Source organism: Vicugna pacos, chromosome 15 (assembly GCF_048564905.1).
Source record: "Vicugna pacos chromosome 15, VicPac4, whole genome shotgun sequence".
NCBI classification, from domain to species: Eukaryota; Metazoa; Chordata; class Mammalia; order Artiodactyla; family Camelidae; genus Vicugna; species Vicugna pacos.
This window is the reverse complement of record NC_133001.1, coordinates 19189688-19209885: the sequence shown is the minus strand read 5'-3', so window position 1 is coordinate 19209885 and position 20198 is coordinate 19189688. Positions and strand designations below refer to the sequence as shown.

The window sequence follows — 20198 nt, the reverse complement described above, 5'->3', positions numbered from 1 at the left end:
CAGCACGTTGTATACTTCCGTTGGAACAGAGGAAATAAATACTTATTTATATGTAAGCATCATCTCTTTTTCCTACCAAAGAGAACATAATAGCTAGAAAGCCAGATACAAATAGAAAAATGGAATATTAGGACACTGTGATCTTTGCACATGCACTTTGTCTGAATTTAAGGGCATATATCTTAAATTCTTCAATTCGAGACTCTGAGACTGTCTACTGAACTTCATGAATAGAATTCTTTGGGTATTCTAGACACTATATATATATATGTAATTTAAGCTCAGTAATACAACCTATTGATTGTTTGCTTTGATTTTTATTTTCGCTATCTGACCAAATAAAGCAGAAACAGATGGCTTTTCTGACTTACACTATTTTAAGCTTCAAATATGTTGCCCACTTTTGAGCCTATGGAGTTAATCTGAAATCTGTCACACGAGAAGATTAAACCTTTATTTTAAGGTGGAGACTGGATTATATTTAGGGTCTGAAGACCCAGACTTAGCTCTGAACCCACTATGGATCTCCTATGAATCACTTCACCTTGCTGAATCTCAGCTCTCATCTGTGAAGTAAGTTCGACTAGATCAGAATTTCTCAGTCTTCAGCGTGCATACTAATATCCTAGGGATTTTGACGAAAGAAAGTGTGATCAGCAGGTCTGCAGTCGGGCAGGCATTCTGCATCTCTACGTCTCTGAGGTGAGGCTGGTGCTGCTACACTTTGAGTGGCAAAGGGCTGGAAAAATTCTTGGACAAAGGCTGTATAATTTGGGGTGTCTACAAGATTATTCACGGGAAAGCATGTCATGATGGCCCCAAACAGGCATCAAGCAGAGACAATTACTAACATGGGTATAGTGCTTTACAGTCATCAGACTGTGTTCCCATCCATTTAGTCATCATGGGATTCCTAAGAGGACCCTAAACTCAGAGAAGTTAAATCCCTGGCTCAAGATCACACAGTCATATTGTCGATACATGGCAAAGCCCAAGATAAAACAGAGAGACTGATCTCCAACTAGCTGTGCGCACACACCACCAAGCCTTCCTCAGTCACTTTTGCATTCAACAGGCCCCCCAAAATGCATGAAGCCAAAGAAGACCTAACAGCCTAATTTGGTTTCATACACAGCCATATATTTATGCATTTATTTGAAGTTACCTAAATATTGGTAAAATCATGTATTTACCTGTTAGAGCCAACCTAAGGCTTCTACATTTTTTTTTCGTATCTTTCCATTATTTTTCTGCTGCATCCTATTCATCAAATACCGAAAAGCTTCTCAGGCCAGCATGTACATTTCCAGTTTCAACTGCTACAGTACATGAGTTCTAGATCTTAAAGGCCAGAAAGCATCTATTTGACTAAAGAGCTATAAGGCAGCCATAAAAATTATGGATCACAGAAATAAGCAATTAGTGTTATCTTCAATTGCTTTATTGGCAGTATTCACTCGTTAGAATAGAGGCAGCCGTAAAACAGATTGCAACATACTGTATAACAGCATATGGGATTTTACATTATAATGCTATTCTCTGCCAAGAAGTCATATTTTCATTTGAATGCATGGAACAGATTATCACAGGGTTTCCAGCATTAGAAGTAGATGACCCTCACTTTTTTAGTAGTTGTTGTTAAAAGGCAATTCCTGAAGTTATGACTAACTCAAAATAAGTGCAATGGTGAATGGGGCTGTGTTACATGCCTGATTCTGAGCCACTGGAGACTGGGCATGGCATGGAGTTACAGCGGATAATAAAGTCAATCTCTAACGTGGTGGATAGAGGGAGAGTTGAGGGTTTGTCAGTCTTCCAAACCAGCTGGCGTCAATTCTGGAGGAAGCAGCTCACCCGCCCATCTCATCACAGCTGAAGTGCCACAAAAGACACCATGAGCACAGGGGACAGAAATAAAACCATAGGGATAATAATACGGAAAAGAACAGGATCATTATTTAACACTGGGAGATGTCTTCTTGACATCTACTCCGCCATGTTTACAGAATGTGTGTGGGAGCATGTTTATACACTGCGGATAACGTATATGTAGACCTTCAAATACACACACCCTGGAATGTGTTTCAACAGACTAAGCTCCTAGGAATCATCCAGGGGCCTCGAGTCTTTAAAAGTTCCCCCATCCCCTCATGCATTTTAACAAGTTTCGAGATGGCACACCTGGGAATAGGGCGAAATGCCCACTCTCTTGTTTCAACAGTGAAGTTGGAAAAAGAGTAGGGAAAAGTACATCGAACAGATTTTCTTTCCAAGATCAGCCTGTTATATAGCAAGTGAAAGGCTCTGAAAGGCAGGATTGCTGTAAAGGAAGCTTGTGTGGTTTCAGATTAGAAGTCATATTGTTGCACTCACAGTTGATCAAATAAATATTAATCACCAAATGTATTTATGTCACTTCTCAAGCGATTGCAATATATTTCAAATGTGTTTTTAAATGGTGGATAAAACACACTGGGAGGGCAAAAAAAAAGAATTTCTCCTTTTATAGAACCTCAGATACTAAGGATCTAGAAGGCATATGTAGTAATTTACCAGAACAAAGAAATATGTTTGAATTAGTTTCTGTGTGTTTTCTGATATTTATTCAGATCTAGTGAAATCCAAATAATTTGATAATGTCTTCACAGTCTATGTACAATGATATGTTAAAAGTTGACTTTAACCTTACATAATATTTCAGTGAATTAGCATATTGACTTAAGTAATTTTTCTAGTCTTAGGTCTGTAAAATGACAAAATTGTAAAAAAAAATTAACTGTAAAGAAAAAAAACCCTTCTAATTTTGGAAAAGTATACTAAATGATTACAAAGGCAGTAATAATGCAAAACAAAGTATAAAAAAAGCTGCCCCTTTCTATATTCCTTGGAGTAATATTTTCAATCCTTGATTTCCACATTTCTGTATTTGAGGACTTTTCCTTTTATTCATAAAAGGATTTGGTTAAAAAAAAAAGTAATTAGGCTAAAAATACAAGCATTTTGCAACCTAGTCCTGCCTATGCTATTTACTAGCCCATTTGGCTGGTGTATATTGATATAACACTTAAATTCTGCATCAGCTGTCATGGATGTATTTGTAAAGTTGCATAATGACCATAATACCTGTAGCATCCTTCCAAATTCAGCTTGAGAAAAAAATTTAAGTATATCTCAAGTGATTAGAGTAATTTCTCATGAATGACTACCTTGTCTTACTTTTAGAGTGAGGAAAGCTGGTAGTTTTCCAGGAACCAAACAAGTGGGCCCTTTTAAAAACTTGAAATAGAAACAGGAATCAAGACAGTGGCTAGTTTATACTCTGAGAAAAAGCATGCTGACAGACTGAGGGTGTTCCCAGTGTCTAATATACAGTAAAACATCTGCCTTTTGGTTCAGCGGCATTTTTCTCACTAGCCCATCAATTTTCTTTATTTGGCAACTCTTGTTGCCTTGGCCTTGTGACTGAGGCAACCTTATTATATACAAATGTTGAGAAGCAAGTTTTCTTTGGATCTGTAAGGTAGCAAACTCAAAGGACTATGTATTTTTAAAATGTCAATGAGTAGGTGAGTGTTTCACCAAATACAGTCTCATTTGAGTCAGACAACAGTAACGCCAAAGGCTAACAGAGAAAATGGTTTTTGACATATTTATCTTGCCATGCAATAATGTTACTTAATTCAGCATTGTTCAGAACAAATCAATGATGAATAGTATCTTACCATATAATGACTAGTTTTTCCTTCCCTTGCAATAAAGCATTTAAGAAAAAAAAAAATCCCAAGCATCTCAAATAGCCTCTGCTTTGCTGCAAAAAATAGATTGTGACGAGAGTAACTCTTCCAATCAATTATGCAGCATGGTTTTAAGTGAGGAAAAAATTCAACATGCGTATCACTTCAAAATATACACATATATCTATATGCACAAACTTCATAAATTTTGAAGGGTTACGAAGCATATATTTTGCTACACCAAAAGCTTTGACTGTTAAATTGATTGCAGCAAAACTATAATTTCTTTTTTCTGAAAAACCCGAGCAATATGAATCTTACTGGGATTATTTAAACACAGTGGTATGGATACACATCTATATGTGTGTGGGTATAAACAGCAAGATTTCTAAAAATTCTCTTCAGTAGGCTCGGCAGCAACTCCTCTTCTCTAATTAAAATATTGCCCTGAAATTATCTCCTTTAAAAGTGATGATAGTAAATAAATATATTTCAATACTATAAACATGGATTCTGAACCCATTCTGCATAAGGGGTCACTTAATATTGTTCACTCCTGTTATACACATGCAAGGTTCATGAATGGTCTCCCTTAAGAGCACCTTTTTAAAGAATGATGTACTACAGTAGCCACAAGAATGTGAATTAGAATATGTGTGTGTGTATAAATATATATATATGTATACACATATATACATACTTTTTAATTTTGGCTGAATTCAGGAATGAGTCTGGGATAAAATAATCGATCTGTCCCAGAGCAACAGACTGCAGTTAGAGATTGCCAGCAAATCGCAAGCAACAGTAGGTAATGACTAATTGTAATAGGAATGAGGGAACAGAGGGTGGGGATTGTTTCCGAAAAGGTAACTGAAAAAACGCTCTTTCCCAAACGGAAACAAATGGTTTTGCTTTGGTATTTGTTATTGTTAAATGAAACACAAGCACAGCACCTTCCCTCTTCTCAATAATTCCTAGTGATGGTGAACAGTTTGACGATTTCTAAGAGATCTGCGAATTTTCCATCACAGGCTGCCTTTTCTGTTCCTTTATTTCTATTAATACGAATATTCTATGAGGCACTTTTGAGGTTTCTCAATGAATTATTATTTTACACTCTTTGGAGCTGCACAACCTAAGACTTAATAGAAAAACTTGACTATGACTCCCACATTGTAGTAATGAGTCTACATAATTCTTTTTTAAAAAAAAGGAAAAAGGATTTATGCAGATTTACAAGGTCCAAGAAACAGAATGGCAAGAACCATCATATCCATCTCTTTTATTGATTAGAATGCTGTAATTTTTAATTATCTATTCAATCTTACCTCCTCAGATTTTTATGAAATACTTTTTTTCTAATTATCAATGTAAACAAACAAAAATTTGTTTCTAACAGAAACTTAACCTTCTAAAACTGTAATCTATGAAACGGCTTGGAGCTTGAGGTACTGAAAGGATTTAAACTCTGCGTGAAGGGTCAGAGGCCTTGGGGACTTTCCCTAAGTTTCACTTCACTGCATTGAGGATCAACAAGATGTTCTGTGTAGTTGAAATATAAGAATTTTGTGGCTCCCTGTATCTGTAGTGATGACAAAGCACATTGGGTCCAATGTAATATCATATTTTAAAGGTCTCTTATTGTGTTTAAACTTAAATATTTAATTTCAGCCAACACACTGTGGTGAGAACGCCCATGTACTTATTCCAAATGTAAAAATAACGATTCCTTAACTTGAGGATATAGACTGTTATCCCAGTCTTTAGATGATACAACCCATTTTGCCTCACTGCTGCTTTAACTACTAAATCCTCTGCTTTCTACATGTTGAATCTCAGAATCCATGTCTATTTAATATCTGCATCAAATATTCTTTATCTCCTCCTAATTCAAGGAAGAAATAAGTGGAGGAAGATAAGGACTGCCCTTCTTTCTTAAATGGACATTGATAGATGTCCCTAAGATAGTTTCTCAACAAACTCAACACTTTCTCTGCTGGAGAAGAGAAGAGCAGTTCTAGAATGTAAGTTCAAAAATTAGCCCGTACGGTAAGAACATGGAAAAGAGAAAGTATCAATTGCAGAAATAGAGTATCAGGACCAAATTAGATGGGAGAAGGATGAAAAACAATGATGAACAGTGAACTATAGATCATTGGAGCAACATATACAAGGAAAGGGGCAAAGCTAAGGGCAATGAGATGGCACAAGAGCGGCACGAACCCTCTGAGAGGGACCAGGAAAAATAAAACCGAAAAAAAAGAAGTAATGTCATATCAGAAACCCATAAATCACGAACAGAAAATCAGAATTCTACTCAACTAAGCCCAGACTAAATCCTGGTTGATAAGGGTCATAAGCTTAGAATTTCCCATCTGTTCCCAAGAAACTTGTACATATAACTGGTATGCACCTAAACCATTCTTTTATTTCCAAGGGTCAGAATATTTTGAACAAGAACAGACATCAACATCTTAATAATTGAAAGTCTGCTAAAGCTATTTATATTTATCGTGAAACTGTTTGAACCTCCCAATGGGGTGAACTGCAGACAACTTCATATTCCAGATTTCAACACAAGTGCATTAGTCTCCCATTATGACCCATGTCCTTTACATCCAAACACAGAAGGGCCCAGCCACTCCACAGCGGTAATCCTCTAGCCAACATTTACATCTCGGGTGATGACAGAGACACTGTAGTGAGGGACTCTGAGCATAAAAAGCCAAGTGCCAGTGTTCTAGCTGGTACCCAGTTTACTAGGCACAGAAGAAACTGCCAGTCATTTTCAGGGACTGGTGAAACACGACCTGAGGTGGACTCATTCAATCATCCAATCATTTGTTTATTCATTCAGCCAATAACTATCAAACACATACTCCCCACGTTCCAGGTACCCAATAATCCTCCAGACTTGGTGTCTTAATATTGTAATATCACACATATTTGGGGAAAAATAATCCAATTCCCAAAAGTAACAATTTTAAAACTTGAATTATCACCTCTTTTCCCCATGCTCTATGTTTGACCTTTCATGCGGGTCATATTCATAACGATTTAATACATTTGAGTAATTTCAGATGGCTCCTTATGCTCATATATAACTACTTCATTTATAGTCAAGTTATAACGTGAGCGTACATGAAGCATTGTTTTCTTAAAATAAAAATATTCCTGGATATAGTTCACCTTAATGTGAGTAAAATAACCCTTCAACCTCATCACCAAAGGAAAGAAACGCTAGCAGGAAAGCCCTGGATTATTAGGGATAGCCAAGAGTAAGGCCCTGAAAAGGGCAGAGGGACAAATGGGAAACCAGCACTGGCACCCCTAACTCTTGATGGCATCCACGGCTCTCTTCTCTTCTGCTCCAGGATTGCATAAATTAAAATACTTCTGGTCTGAGTGAACTGATTATTCCTTTCATTTGTCTTGCCCAAGTTGCAAAGAGATTTTTCCATAATTTCATTCTAGAATTTGATGTCTAATCCTTTCAATTCACGATTTTATGGATTTCAACCAAAATAAGGACTCTCTGCTTTGTTTTCTGTCTGCAGACACTCTGATAAATTACCACCGTGCGGGCCCAGAGGACACGCTGCCCTAAGTGTGCCCCTCTCTTCACTTGTCTCTGGGCTCACTGCTACTCTGTTGAGGGGTTTTAACCAGAACTGCATATTCTGTTATAGCTACATTCAAGTTCACAGATACAAATCTATATCACATATTTCCAACATATAGTAAAATCACTATTCATACATACACCCACAAAAAATGTTTTACTCATAAAATCAACTTAAAGTGATTCAAAGGGTTTGGTCCACATCATTATTTCATGTGTTATGATAAACAGGTAACTGATGTCCTTTTGCTCCATGATAAGTCAACCATAAGCAGTATCTGTGGCAGATTTTGGCTAGTAAACTCCAAGATAACAAATACATACCTCACAAAAACCTGGCTACATTCAATATTTTGATGCATATGAAGAATTAGCATGTTAGCCAATTTTTTTTCTAAAATGAGCTTGTTTATAAACGTCAGTCTTTGATTAAATAATTGTTTTAAAAAATGACCATTCCTTTGGAGGCCTACACAAAAAGAAAACAAAAGAAATAAAACCTCAGAGTTAGTCACTCCAGGCCAAAATTTGAACTTTCCTTTGAGCTGTATAGATTTTGACAGGATCTTGGTGTAAATGAGCATTTCCTGGGAACAATTATCCAAGCAACCCCCACCTGTTTCCCTTCACCATCTCAAAGTCATAGCTGGTGAATTCAAACCACAGGGGAAAGTGGCTGATGGTCTCTGGGTCACTCCTGAGAGCTACTGTCACAGTATTCCTAGGTGGCCCCTCGCTTTTCCAAGAGGGGACAGTGGCTCTTGAACCACATTCTGTGCGCGTGTGGTTCCTCCCCATTTGTACTGCAGCATATCCGACTTCTCCACTCTAAGAAGCTGTCCTTAGCCACCGCGACCTCGATTCCTGCAGGTGACAGTATGGCTTTCTGCTGATTTATTAAAAATCTCCCACTTTATGGCTCCTGTGTACTCTCTAGAGTGCGATCATGTGACCAGTATAATGACAATCTGTCTCCCTGCTAACATTTCTCTAGTTTGGTTATTTGTTTGATAAAGTGAGGAGCTTCCCTTTTGTTGCCCTTCATCAGAGCTTAATGTCTTTACTTTGGGATCAATATACTTTATGAATAATTTTATTTCCTTCTATTTTTATGGTCTTTTCTCCTCATTATCATACAGAGTTTATTAGCTGGTGCTGTCAGTATCTTTACCCTGTCATATGTTCCTGAGGTACAGTAAATATCACTTGTGTTGTAATTAATATGCACACCCTCTGCAGTAATTAAAGTACAGACCCCTTCAACCAGCTGAGCTTCCTACACTAATTCCACCTTATCTTCATAATGAACTTATTGTAATCTGAAACTACTACTGAATATTGTTCAGTAAGGCTATAAGAATGAAATCTAACGAGATGCAATAATATTTGTGAACATGTTAATATAAAAAATGAATTTAATTAGTCTAAATCTAATTAAATTTCCCATACAATTAAAAGCCTCCCCTTTCTTCCATTTTTTAAAAACTAACGAATGCCAAATTATTGCCCTTTCAGTTATTCCTACAAAGAAGCCAACTGGACAAATACTTTTTCCCCCATAAGATACACATAGCAAAACCTAGAGGCACCAGAAATTGGATAGTGACCAATAAAGAAATAGCTGAGTCCCTTGAAGGAACTACTCTCTGAAATAAAGGACTTGCAGGAGTTTAGACAAATCAAAACTCTGACCTTTCTTGAAAAAAAAGAGAGAAACTCAAGCAAAATAGTTTAACAAATCAATCTGGCAATAAAAAAAATAGGTTTTTAAAACATCTAATACCAAATGTACATTGCAAGTTGCATTAAGGCACAGTCCCTGTCCCCAAGGAGCTTATTATTTAACGAAAGAAATACATATTTCAATTCAGCAAAATGTGCTGGGCATCTTCTGGAAATAACACAATGAACATCACAGAATTTCTAAGCAGTGTGAAAAAGGAACGTCTAGCACTAAGCTTGCACCTTGAGAGACTAGTGAGAGAACATTTGGGGCAGGACACTAACTGCTGCACGTATTCAGTTTTGCTGGAGGAGAAAGCCTGAGTGATTTAGGAAAAAAATAGACACAAAAGACTAATTGGCACAAAGAAGGAATACGGTAAGGAACTGCATACATAGTTAATATTATACTTATATTGTCAGAAAACACTTCAACAAGGAAAGTGCTTTAAGTGCAGACCCACCATAGGCAGAGAGCTGGCAAAAGAGCCTGCAAATTGGATGAAGGGTCAGGCGTGATCACCACAATAATGCCAGGAAATGGAATTATTTCCAAGTGGAAAGAAGTTACCAATAGGGTAGAACCTGCTTTTTAATTATTCACAGTAATGACGTGGATCTAGGAATGAAAGAAGTCATTTCCAAGATTGTAGACTGAACTAAATTAGCAGGCAGTGCAGCACTGAAGACTGATAAAACACACACACACATCTAAATATGTCAGCTTGAGAATGTAAAAGCGGTTTAACGGTCAAAACATCTGTCAATTAGGACAACACATTTACTCCCACAGTTGTTTTCTTGTTTTCTTTAAAAACTATCTCTGTTATAAGACATGTTACCTACTGGATTACTTGGGAGGAAGTAACCAAGTGATGTTACGTTTGCAATACTGGAATCCAAACTCCACCTAATCTGGCACTCACAGAGCAATGATGGATTGGCTCCCCAAGAAAATCAACATCTACTCTCCTCCTGGACTTGATAGAAACTTAATAGGGAAAGAATAGAGAGGCATTTAGAGCAGCATCCATGCAACAGTCCCTGTAAAATTATCAGTGGTCTTGCTTTTAGACGTGAGATGCCCTTTGGCAGCACTGCTTAACCATTCCCCACCCACCACCGCTAACACCACACACTGATTCTTTCACTTCCCTGTCCTCTATTTCATCCTGAGCCTCTAGTTTGAAACTGCATTTCTTTTTCTTAATCCATTAAATATAGAGAATTTGGGAACCTACAATCATCTCATGCTATTCCCTAATACAGTAAAATGAAGAAAATTTAAATTGTATGAAAGTTACACCAATTAGAAGGCAATGAGTCCAAAGTAGAAACGTGACAGTCTAGGAAGTTATCCTAAAAAGCAAACTTCTGAGATCTCTTCTCAACGTAGAGCTTCAGTGATGAAAACAAATATTATATTGAGATGGATTGCTCAAGTTATGCATTTCAAATCAAACAAACTAAAAGTTAGGCATTCTCTAGCAGAGTGCTCACTATATTTTAAGGAAGATTTAAATGTACTTCAGGAGGGCAGCATGGAGAAAATGGAATGATGCTGATACCAAAAATAAATTACAAAGAAAATCTGGGCTGTTCTGCTGCTAAAAAATAAAACTAAAACAGATGTTGACATCTACTGAATAGTGAATATGTTCCTTAATGTGGATCCTGACCATCAAACGGGAACCTACTCAGAAAGAAATCTGATAGGAATGAGTGGAGATCCTAAAACACAGACTTTTAAAATTCCTGAAAAGTTTTGGTTAGGCTATGCCACTGAAAGTCATTGAATCCAGAACGTCAGCCCATTTTCACTGATGACAAGGCATGTGTGTACCAGCAGGGGTATGTGTGTCTGCACTCGTGTGTGTATGCACTCATATATATAAGAAAGTAAAAATTCAAGCTCACAATATTAAGTAACGTGAAATTTCCTCTGGTATACTCTTTTCAATATATTTACTGAAAACACATATATTTGCATGTGTTCAATGTAAGCTTTGTGTTCAGTTCACTGTAGGACCTGAACCTAATGCTGAAGAATGGTTTCAAAGGGCAGGAAAAAGTTCTAAAAATCAGCAGCAGTCTTGCTCATTAGTGTGTCTGCATCAGTTTTGAAAACTGTTCATGTGAAGGATGGGCTTGGCTTTGGAGCAAATATTTTGTGACTCAATTTATTTTGTACGCTTGGCGTAGTGTGGGAGTAATCCTAATGTTTATGGATTATTGCACTAACTTAGAAATTATAGTGTAATATTTGTAATTCAAAGGGAGCTTTCTTGCAAAGCAGATGTACTAATATTTGCTCAATGGTGAGGTCAGTGACAATGTCTAGGAACCTAAATAGAACACAGATGTCAGCTCTAAGAAGGAGTTGTGTGTGTGCGCTGGGGTGGTCAATTTCGAACTTCCATTTGGTGATATACTCTTGATTCAATACCAGCTTTTTGGCAGGTTGTGTTCTTAAGGGAAATGTCAGTTAAGAAGGGTTTTGTTATGAGTCTCATTGTGTCTTTTCTAGCCCCTCTGGTCAGTTTGTTTATGTATTGGACCATCAATGCCTTAACATTACCCAATTGAAACAAAGAATAAAACAGGGCAACTAAATGATAAATAAGATGGGAAACAACATTCTAGGACACTTACATGAAAGACACCCTTGAAGGAAACCATTGATGATAAAGCTGAATAACTGCGAAAACTAAGCTATTCTCATTCTGTGTGTGTGTACACATTATATGTGTTTGCATGTAAAATATATATTATATATATTCTTTAATAATTTTAGACTATTGACTTTGGGATAAAATGCAAATAGCAACATTTACATCTCTCTTATTTTCACAATTACTGAGAGGAATTAGATAATATACATAAAACCTTTTAATCTATTAAATGTTAGAACTGTCATAATTTTCTTCACAGTGATCACTTCCCTTTGGTTTTAAATGCCCTAACTGTATTACCAGGTGTAAAAGCAAAACCAAAAACTCCAGTTTGCCTTTTTTTTTTTTGAGCTTACTAAATGCGATTCTAAAATTAAATTTCAATGGTTTGCAAAACTCTCAAATTAAGGCATAAGTGATTAAAGACACTTTTAGCTACACCTGCTCAACTGCTCCTTCAATGAGAAAATGACTTAGAAATTGCAATTGGTAGATACAACAATATTGAACTAAGAGATGTTTCAGTACAGATAGCCCAGGTAGAATCCATCTTTAATACTCTAATTCCTCCACCTTTCTCCATACCTAACTTCTGTTTCAAATAAAGAACATGCCAACCTGCTCACTGAGTGGCCCAGTGTGTTTGGATGTGGCTGTTTAGTCATCCATTGTGAAAAGGCATGCTTAAGGGATAGAAAAAAAAGTTCTCTTGCATCCAGTCAGCATTAAGACAAAGTGTTTCTATCCACTATTACCTGTTCAGCCCACGTCGCCAATGTCCCCGCCAAGCCATGGGTCTGCATTGTGAGCGCCAGCGAGCAGCAGAGCTCCCAGCCAGTCTCCTGCACAACGTCCGAGCTGGCCCATCACTGATACCAGAACTCAGCCTGGGAGCCATCGCAGCAAAGGCTGCTGCTGACTGGCCATGAAGACAGCATTGTGCGGTTCTGGGACGCCTCCGGTGTGGCACCCTAGCCATCCTGCAAGCTGAGTACTGCTGGCCTCTTCAGAGACACTCCAGGCACACCAACAGCCTGGCTCAGGCCGCGGAGGACCACTGGTTGCCCTTCGGCAAGATGGGCTACTTCTACCCCTGCAGCGACGATCCTCTGCTCGGTGACCAGAAGGTGGCGCTCTGCGAGCACATAGCCCAAATGGTGGCAGCCGGCACTGCAGGTCAGGTGCTGGTGCCGGAGTTGAGCTGGGAGCCTTCGGAGCAGGCGGTCAGCACGGCCAGCGGGCCTTCCTCCAGGACCGCGAGGGCTTCACGTGGAAGGAGTCTGAGCGGCTGAGCTCACGCCCTGGACGCTGCCCTGGCCTCTGGCTTCCAGCCTACGTGGTGTGCTGGTTCAGTGCCTGCCGCCCCGCTGTCTCTGTGGTCTCTCAACACTCCAAGCGCAGCTTCGTGGCCTATGGCACCAGTCACAGCTTTGGCCTCTTTGTCCGCTGGCGCGAGAGCCCTGGTCTGACCAAGCACACCCTTCACACCAATGACTCCCTGGCCATGCAGGGGCCCCTCTCCAGGGTGAAGTCACTCAGAGTCGCTGCTTTGGTCTTTTCCTGCGCATCCGGAAGAGCTCCAAAGCGGGCTCGGCGTGTGGACGCTCTGGCCGTGCGGGCTGCGGGAAGCCGCGGAGGCATCTGAGGAGGAGGCGGCGCTGGCGCACGGAGGCGGGGCTGACGTCCCGAGCGCGCCTGCGTTCAGTCCCGCGTTGTTCGCGCGCAGCCGCTCTTGGCCTGACCTACGTACGAGGCTTCACAGGCCGCAGTGCAGGTGCAGGACTTGCAGGGCCGTCACACGGGGCTCAACGCACCTGTGGAGCAGGTTAAGGTGTTCACGCTGCCCACGGTGAGTGCCAAGCCAAGTTTAAGATGATGGCCCAGGAGGAGTGTTGCATGCGCAAGGTGGCATTGGTCACAGTTGCCAGTGTGGCTTTCAGGAACTATGCCAGGGCCTGCCTGGCCTGCCTCCGTGAACTGGGCAATGACAATGTCTTCTCGGTGCCTGGCCTGCAGCCCCAGGTGTACTACTTCTGTAGCTGGTAGGAGGACTTCCTCAGAATCACCTCCTGGGTCTCAAGGTGCCACTGCCAAGGCCTTTGCCTGATTTCCCCATCGGAGTTGAATGCTTCTGCCAAAGTGTCCAGAACGTCACAGAGCCACCCAGCTTTCTGGACGTTAGCTGGCGCCGTAATGCCTCCTGTGCCAGCTAAGGCTCCCAGAATTGCTGAAGCTGGGCCAGGCTAATGGGAACCCAGGCATCATTCTGGCCCCAGGAAGCTGCAGTGGATGCCCTGATTCTGCCTGCAGCAAAGTAGCTAACACTTTAGAGCCTCCTGAGCCATGTTCTCACCCATGTCCTCCAACGTGGCCACCAGTTGACAGCACTATGCTGCACATATCGGGGGATGTCGTGGTGAAGGAGTTTCTGAGCTCTGCAGAGAATCTGAGAAGAACCTGAGAACCCTGGCAGAAGACGAGGCTTTAGTGTTAGCCATCCTGATCAAATAAGGAAGGCTAGCAACCTGGCCACCAACTGCCCTGCTTGGATCTGGGATCAAGGACCCCTGGCTCTTGTCTGGCCCTTCACATGGACACATACCTGCTAACTTGCAGGCTTTAGTGGAACCTGCCAACCCTGGCTCCAGGGTGTGGACTCAGCCCAGAGCCTCTGAGGCAGATTCAGACTGGCCCTTCCTACAGGCAGTTGGCTACTCTGGAGCCCAGGTACCAAGGGGAGAGGACAGGTGAGGTTAGCAGCCCATGCCACCTCCCACTCCACACACTGCCCTTTCCCACCTCCCTTTGCAAAGACAATTTTTCTAATGCCTGTACTGGCTGGACAGTCATTTTAAAACTGTTTTGGCACTCCTGGAGAGGGTCCCCACCCCCAGTCTAGGGCCCAAGTGTGTGTGTGTGTGTGTGTGTGTAGGAGGAGAGGATGGGTTTCCCTGTAGATGATACCTTGGGGTTTTTTTCTGTCATTTTTAAAATTAGCAGTTTTAATATTAAAAATTCAGATTTTTAATATTGAAAATGAAAGCATTTAAGATCTCTTAAAGGGGAGAAAAAACAGTACCAATAGAATGAACCAGAACAAGTATTTTAATTATCATTCTATTTTACATGATTCTCTATATCCAGCATTGTTACTCAGAATGTTACACGGGAAAGGAATCAGATACTCATTTTTAGCTAAAACATTAGGGAGTTTATGCCTGAATTTTGAAAGTGATAAGGTTACCCATGTGCCTTTGAGAAAATGCTGAGAAACTTTTCTGGTTCTCAGACAGAAAATATAAGTTGTGAACTTCTTTAATGGCTATGCCTTCCAAAGTAGAACAAAGGGAAAGAGTTATTGAGGTAACTAAAACAAAGCAAGAAATACTGTAGAAAAAGAGAAAAATATTTCTCCCCAGGTCTGAATCTAGCAGCTCAGAACACATGAAGGAGATGAATGAACTGAAAAGGTATTTGCAGCCGAAGAGATAGATGCTGAGCTATTATTTCTTGTGATGCTATGAGATATTTATAACAACAACAACAACAAAAAAAAACCCTCTTGAAAATAAAATCAGCATCCAGTTCCTTAGCAGCAAACAACAACCTTCAGACTCCACTAGCAATATTATACCTTAAACATTAGTGCATGTTTAAATATTTTAATGATGGCTTAAATAAAATTTTGTGTTTTATTTATCAGCTGTGTCTACATTCACACGCTATTTTCAGAATATTCCCTTTAATAATCAGCTTTCCCCATAACTACAGTAATAAAGGTAAACTTAGAGCAAAATATTTTCTTTTCAGACTGCTTCCCTGTCCTAAAATGCTAATCAAATCATAGCATATAAAAACCTTTAAGTTTTAAGTGTGGTACTTAATTTTTAAAGAGAAAATATTAAAAGTGGGTTTTTTTAGTAATGAAATTTTTTATACTTCGGAGTATCATGGAGTCCACTTTGAAAGCATGCTCTCTTACCTTTCTCGTTTAAAAAAATAATAATAGACATACAGAAAGGGCTTGACATTTCCCTTTGTGAGCTGTAAGTTCCAGAAATCAGAGGACATTACTGGAACATCTGTTATTTCACATTTTCCACTGAATGGCTTTCATGGTCACATGGTCAGAAGACAATTACCACCATCCTCTCAGTCATTAGGGGCTTTGCAGTTTATACTACAGGCTTTCAGTGTTTTTACTCTCTCTTGGTATTGGTGCATACAAAATGACAAGAAGTGAATTAAGCTTCTCTGGGGCACCAAGTGGTATCACGTTGGCCTGAAGTAATTCATGTATCTCACAAAGCTCTTGGAGAGAGATTCTTTGCCTGTGAAATAAAACAAAACCCATTTAGTTGTAACCTTCATGCAACATTTTGGTAAAATCAAATCTGAGACATAATCTTTATCAAATAAGACTCTGTTTTCTATGCCATATGAAAGCAACTTGTTGACAAGTGAAAACTAAAATACTGATGTGGTAAGTTTTTGTCTTGGTTTGCTTTTAGGGATTGCTTGTGTTGTGTGTATGTTTGTTTGTCTTTGTTTCAGTTTGGTGGTTGTTTGTTGTTGTTATATGATACCAAAGAGTTGATTTGATAGATTAATTTTGGGTTGGAGTGACTAAATTAAATATGTTGTTTCATTTGCAAATGTTTAGCACACAGCTTATAGACGGTTTAAAAGGGGAATTGACACATGAAAAGATATGAATTTAGGAGAACTACTATACAAAACTGAGTAGAAATTAAGGGGTTCATAAATAATCTATGCTGACTTCTGATTCCAAATCTGCTTCTGAATTTTTTTTCAGATTTCATGACATATTCAAAAAAAAAAAGGCAAAATGGAATGTTGTATAAGAATATTACTCTTAAAACTAACATCATCATCATTATGGTGATTTAGTTTTCTACAGATGGCCATGACACTACCTCCTCCCTTCTTAAATGAGGTTTTAATACTCTTCACATCAAAAGCTGAGGTCTATTGCCCTCCCTTTAAAATGGGCTGGCTCTGTGACTTTTTTGACTAACAGGTTATGGCATTTATGAGCTACTGACTTTTGTGGCTAGATCATTAAGGGCCATGAAGCTTCTGTTTAGTTAACTAAAATACTTGTTGTGGAAATTCTGTACAAAGCCCAAAGGCTACCATGCTATGAGGAAACCTAAACCCACCCAAAAGGAGAAACCACAGGGAGGCCCTGGACCACAAGAAAAGAGATGTCTAGGCAGCCCCCAGCTGTTTGCTCCAATAATAACTCTAGCCCCTGCCTAACTGCAGCCCTAGGAAAGGCACTGAGCCACAACCACCCAGCTGAACCCCTTCTAAATCCAACCACAGGAACCATGAGAAATAACAAAGCAGTAGTTGTTTTAAACCACAAATCTGGGGAAATTAATTTATTTATAGAGTATTAATTTAGTAAATAAATATTTCTGAAAGTCCACTCTGTGCTGGGTAATATTTTGAGTACTGAATCCTGCAGAGATTTCTCCCTCTACAAAGGAGTTTAATGAACCCCTTTATCCTCTGTGCTTCCATGGCTCTTTAGAGTGGTAAAATAGCACTTATTTCTTTAGTCCATATTGTATAAGTTATAGACATGTTTGATTATAAACTTCTAAATTCAGGATCTGGGTCTCAGTTCATTTTGTTTCCCTCTGTAGTGTGTAGAGCACACACAAATGTTCAGTGACTGATACATAGCACCCATTTGGATAAGGAAGTTCAATACAAGGAAGTGACACCATTAACCCCCTTGGTACAAATTAAAAACTAATTAAAGTTTTCATACATGACTTCTTTATAATAGCTGAAGTTTTCAACGGGAGAAAAAGAAGTACTTTTTGTGTATGTGATCATTGCTATTAAGCTACTTACTATAGCAGTCAAAAAGGAAAGCACTTTTCAAATATCCTAGTTGTTAATAAGTAAGCCTTAAGTTACTAAAATAACTATCCCATAAGCTAATTTTTTTAGTTGTCAAATAGTCTGTTTCCACAGCTATAGATCATTTTGTTCTAATTGAAGCCTAAAACTGAAAAGCGGTATGATAAAAAGTGATGTCCATGCCTCCTGCTTACAATCTTCCTTCCCACCGCTAGTCTATGCTGTTGCACTAAGTACCGAATGCTCATTCAGCGTCCATAGGCATGTTGAAAGGATTAACTTTTGTTTAAGATTTTTAGCTCAGATGGAAAAAAGTCAAATGCCTGATTGTTTCCTCAAATTTGAAGCAAACAATTTAAAAACAATTCTGTTCACAAAAATATATATTTTAATTCATAAATTTAAGTTTTAAAAATCTTTGTCAATTCAGAGAAATCTTTTTTTTTTTTTGGAACCTCCCTTTCTAATTTTGAATAGAAGCAATCCAATCCTCATAGTTGTGATTTCTTAAAATGTTCAGCTTTTGTTAACTTCTCACAATGTTCAGTTTTTGTTATGGTTTCTTAAAATGGTCAGTTTTTGATAACTTCTCCAACTGAGGTCTTTTGACCCAGTTTGATCTACATTTAATGATCAAATGAATTTCCAAATCCCATGAATTCTACCCTATCACTGCTTTTCCTACCTAACCCATTTTCTTCTCTTTCTATTTGTATAGTTCAGAACCTTGATGTCTAAAAATTAAAGTACAGGTAAACATTTATTGAGGTCTTATCTATTTGAAGCCTTGTGCTCAAGGCTTCATATATGCTACTCTGTTTAAACATCACATTAACATGATTGAATAGATTATAAAATTATTCCTATTTTACAGATGAGCAAATCTTGGAGGACTTGCAGAACTAAGTAACTCTCCTAAAGTCATAGTCAGGAGTGCTGGAACCAGCATGCACATTAGAGTGTGGGATCCAGAGCCCAGTTTTCTATCCTACCTCTCTAAGTCATGGCTGGATAGGACTTTAAAATCTAGTCCTCTCCCCATTTGATTCTTCATTCTCCCTTAACATTCCTACAAGCTGTCATGAGCCTATGTTGGAACATCTCCACTGACTGTCATAATAGTCTTCTGTCAACTCCAATCAGCCTCTGCTCTGTACCAGACTAATTGTTATCAAAAGCTTTTTGTTATAATCTCCCCTGTCCTCAAATCAACAACTCACATTTCTAAATGAAGCAACTATGACCACTTCAGATATCCTAAACTCCTGCCAAATCTAGTTGTTTGACTCTTCAGTTCACAACCTGTATCCAGAATCCTACTTCGATGGTTGTCCTCATGGATAATATCCTATGTCCTCCATCCTAGAATATGGTCCCCATTTACTCTATCTGCATACCTCTATCCTTCCCATCCTTCTAGAGCCTCTTAAAATTGACACAACTTTTGCCACACATTGTTTTCTACAGTGTATTATAATTACATGACAGAGAAAGTTAAAAACTCAGCAGCTGTGACTTTGCCTATCCTCAACTAATCTATTTTGAGAATAGTCACAATTTCATCTTAATGTCTCTGTAAGAAACTTGCAGTGTTTTAGTATAAAATATAATCAAGAAATTTGATGGATGCATACACGCATGCATGCATGTGTGGATAGATGGATGAAAGCATTAAAAACAAAATGAGTTCCCTTGTTTCTGCATATATAAGTAATGCTTCAAAAAATGTTTGAATTCAAATAACTGGCTCTTAATAAACTCTTTAGAAGCCTTTACACTACCATATTGTTACCAATTCAACCAAGTGTTGTCAAACTGCACTTTACAGGGTTTTAATTAATTGAACCAAATATTTGACCAGATTTAAAGTGTCATCTTTCAAAGTAGTTTTTAATAAAACCGTACTTCATGGAGTTTGTTGCTTAAATTAATTTGATTTAGTATAAAGCAAACATCTCGCAAACCTTAAAACTGTAATGTGTTCAACATTTTAGGAAACATTTTTTAATTTATAAATATAGAATGCACACCTATTATAAACTGAAATACTGAGTGTAAACTAACAGTCATCAGAGGTTATACATGATGGTCAAGAGGAAGAAAAGTATGCACCCTTTTACTATAATTTGTGGTGATTTGCATTTGTAAAAAAAATAGCCAATAGAAATAGTATGAGTGTATATGTGTTTTTCCTTCTTAAAGAGAGAAACATATATTCCAAAACAGTGCTTAATTAAAAAAACAGACTAGTTAATTCATGATGCAAAAAAAAATTAAGATTCCAAACTGAAATATTATAGAAATAATTAGCCTTTGGTAAAACTCACTGTCAAGTCGAAGTTCATTTTTAATCATGAAATACATTTTTTCTGTGCTATTTTAGCTTTGTTTTAATTTGCTATTTAGTAGTGCCCTGAAATATTAATAATTTGTTTAATAAATTCCTTCTAACTCTTAATAGATTTTTAATGAAGAAATCTATCTTAGAGATCTGTGTGAGAATTGATATTACATACTTTCTGAAAGCGTTAAATTATTGACCTCCTGAAT

The 20198-nt window shown here is 38.4% G+C and overlaps 1 pseudogene; it reads left to right on the top strand.

The window, feature by feature from the left end:
- The first annotated feature begins 6339 nt into the window (after positions 1–6339).
- Positions 6340–14261, top strand: LOC102529469 (lethal(2) giant larvae protein homolog 1 pseudogene; annotated as a pseudogene).
- Positions 14262–20198: the final 5937 nt, after the last annotated feature.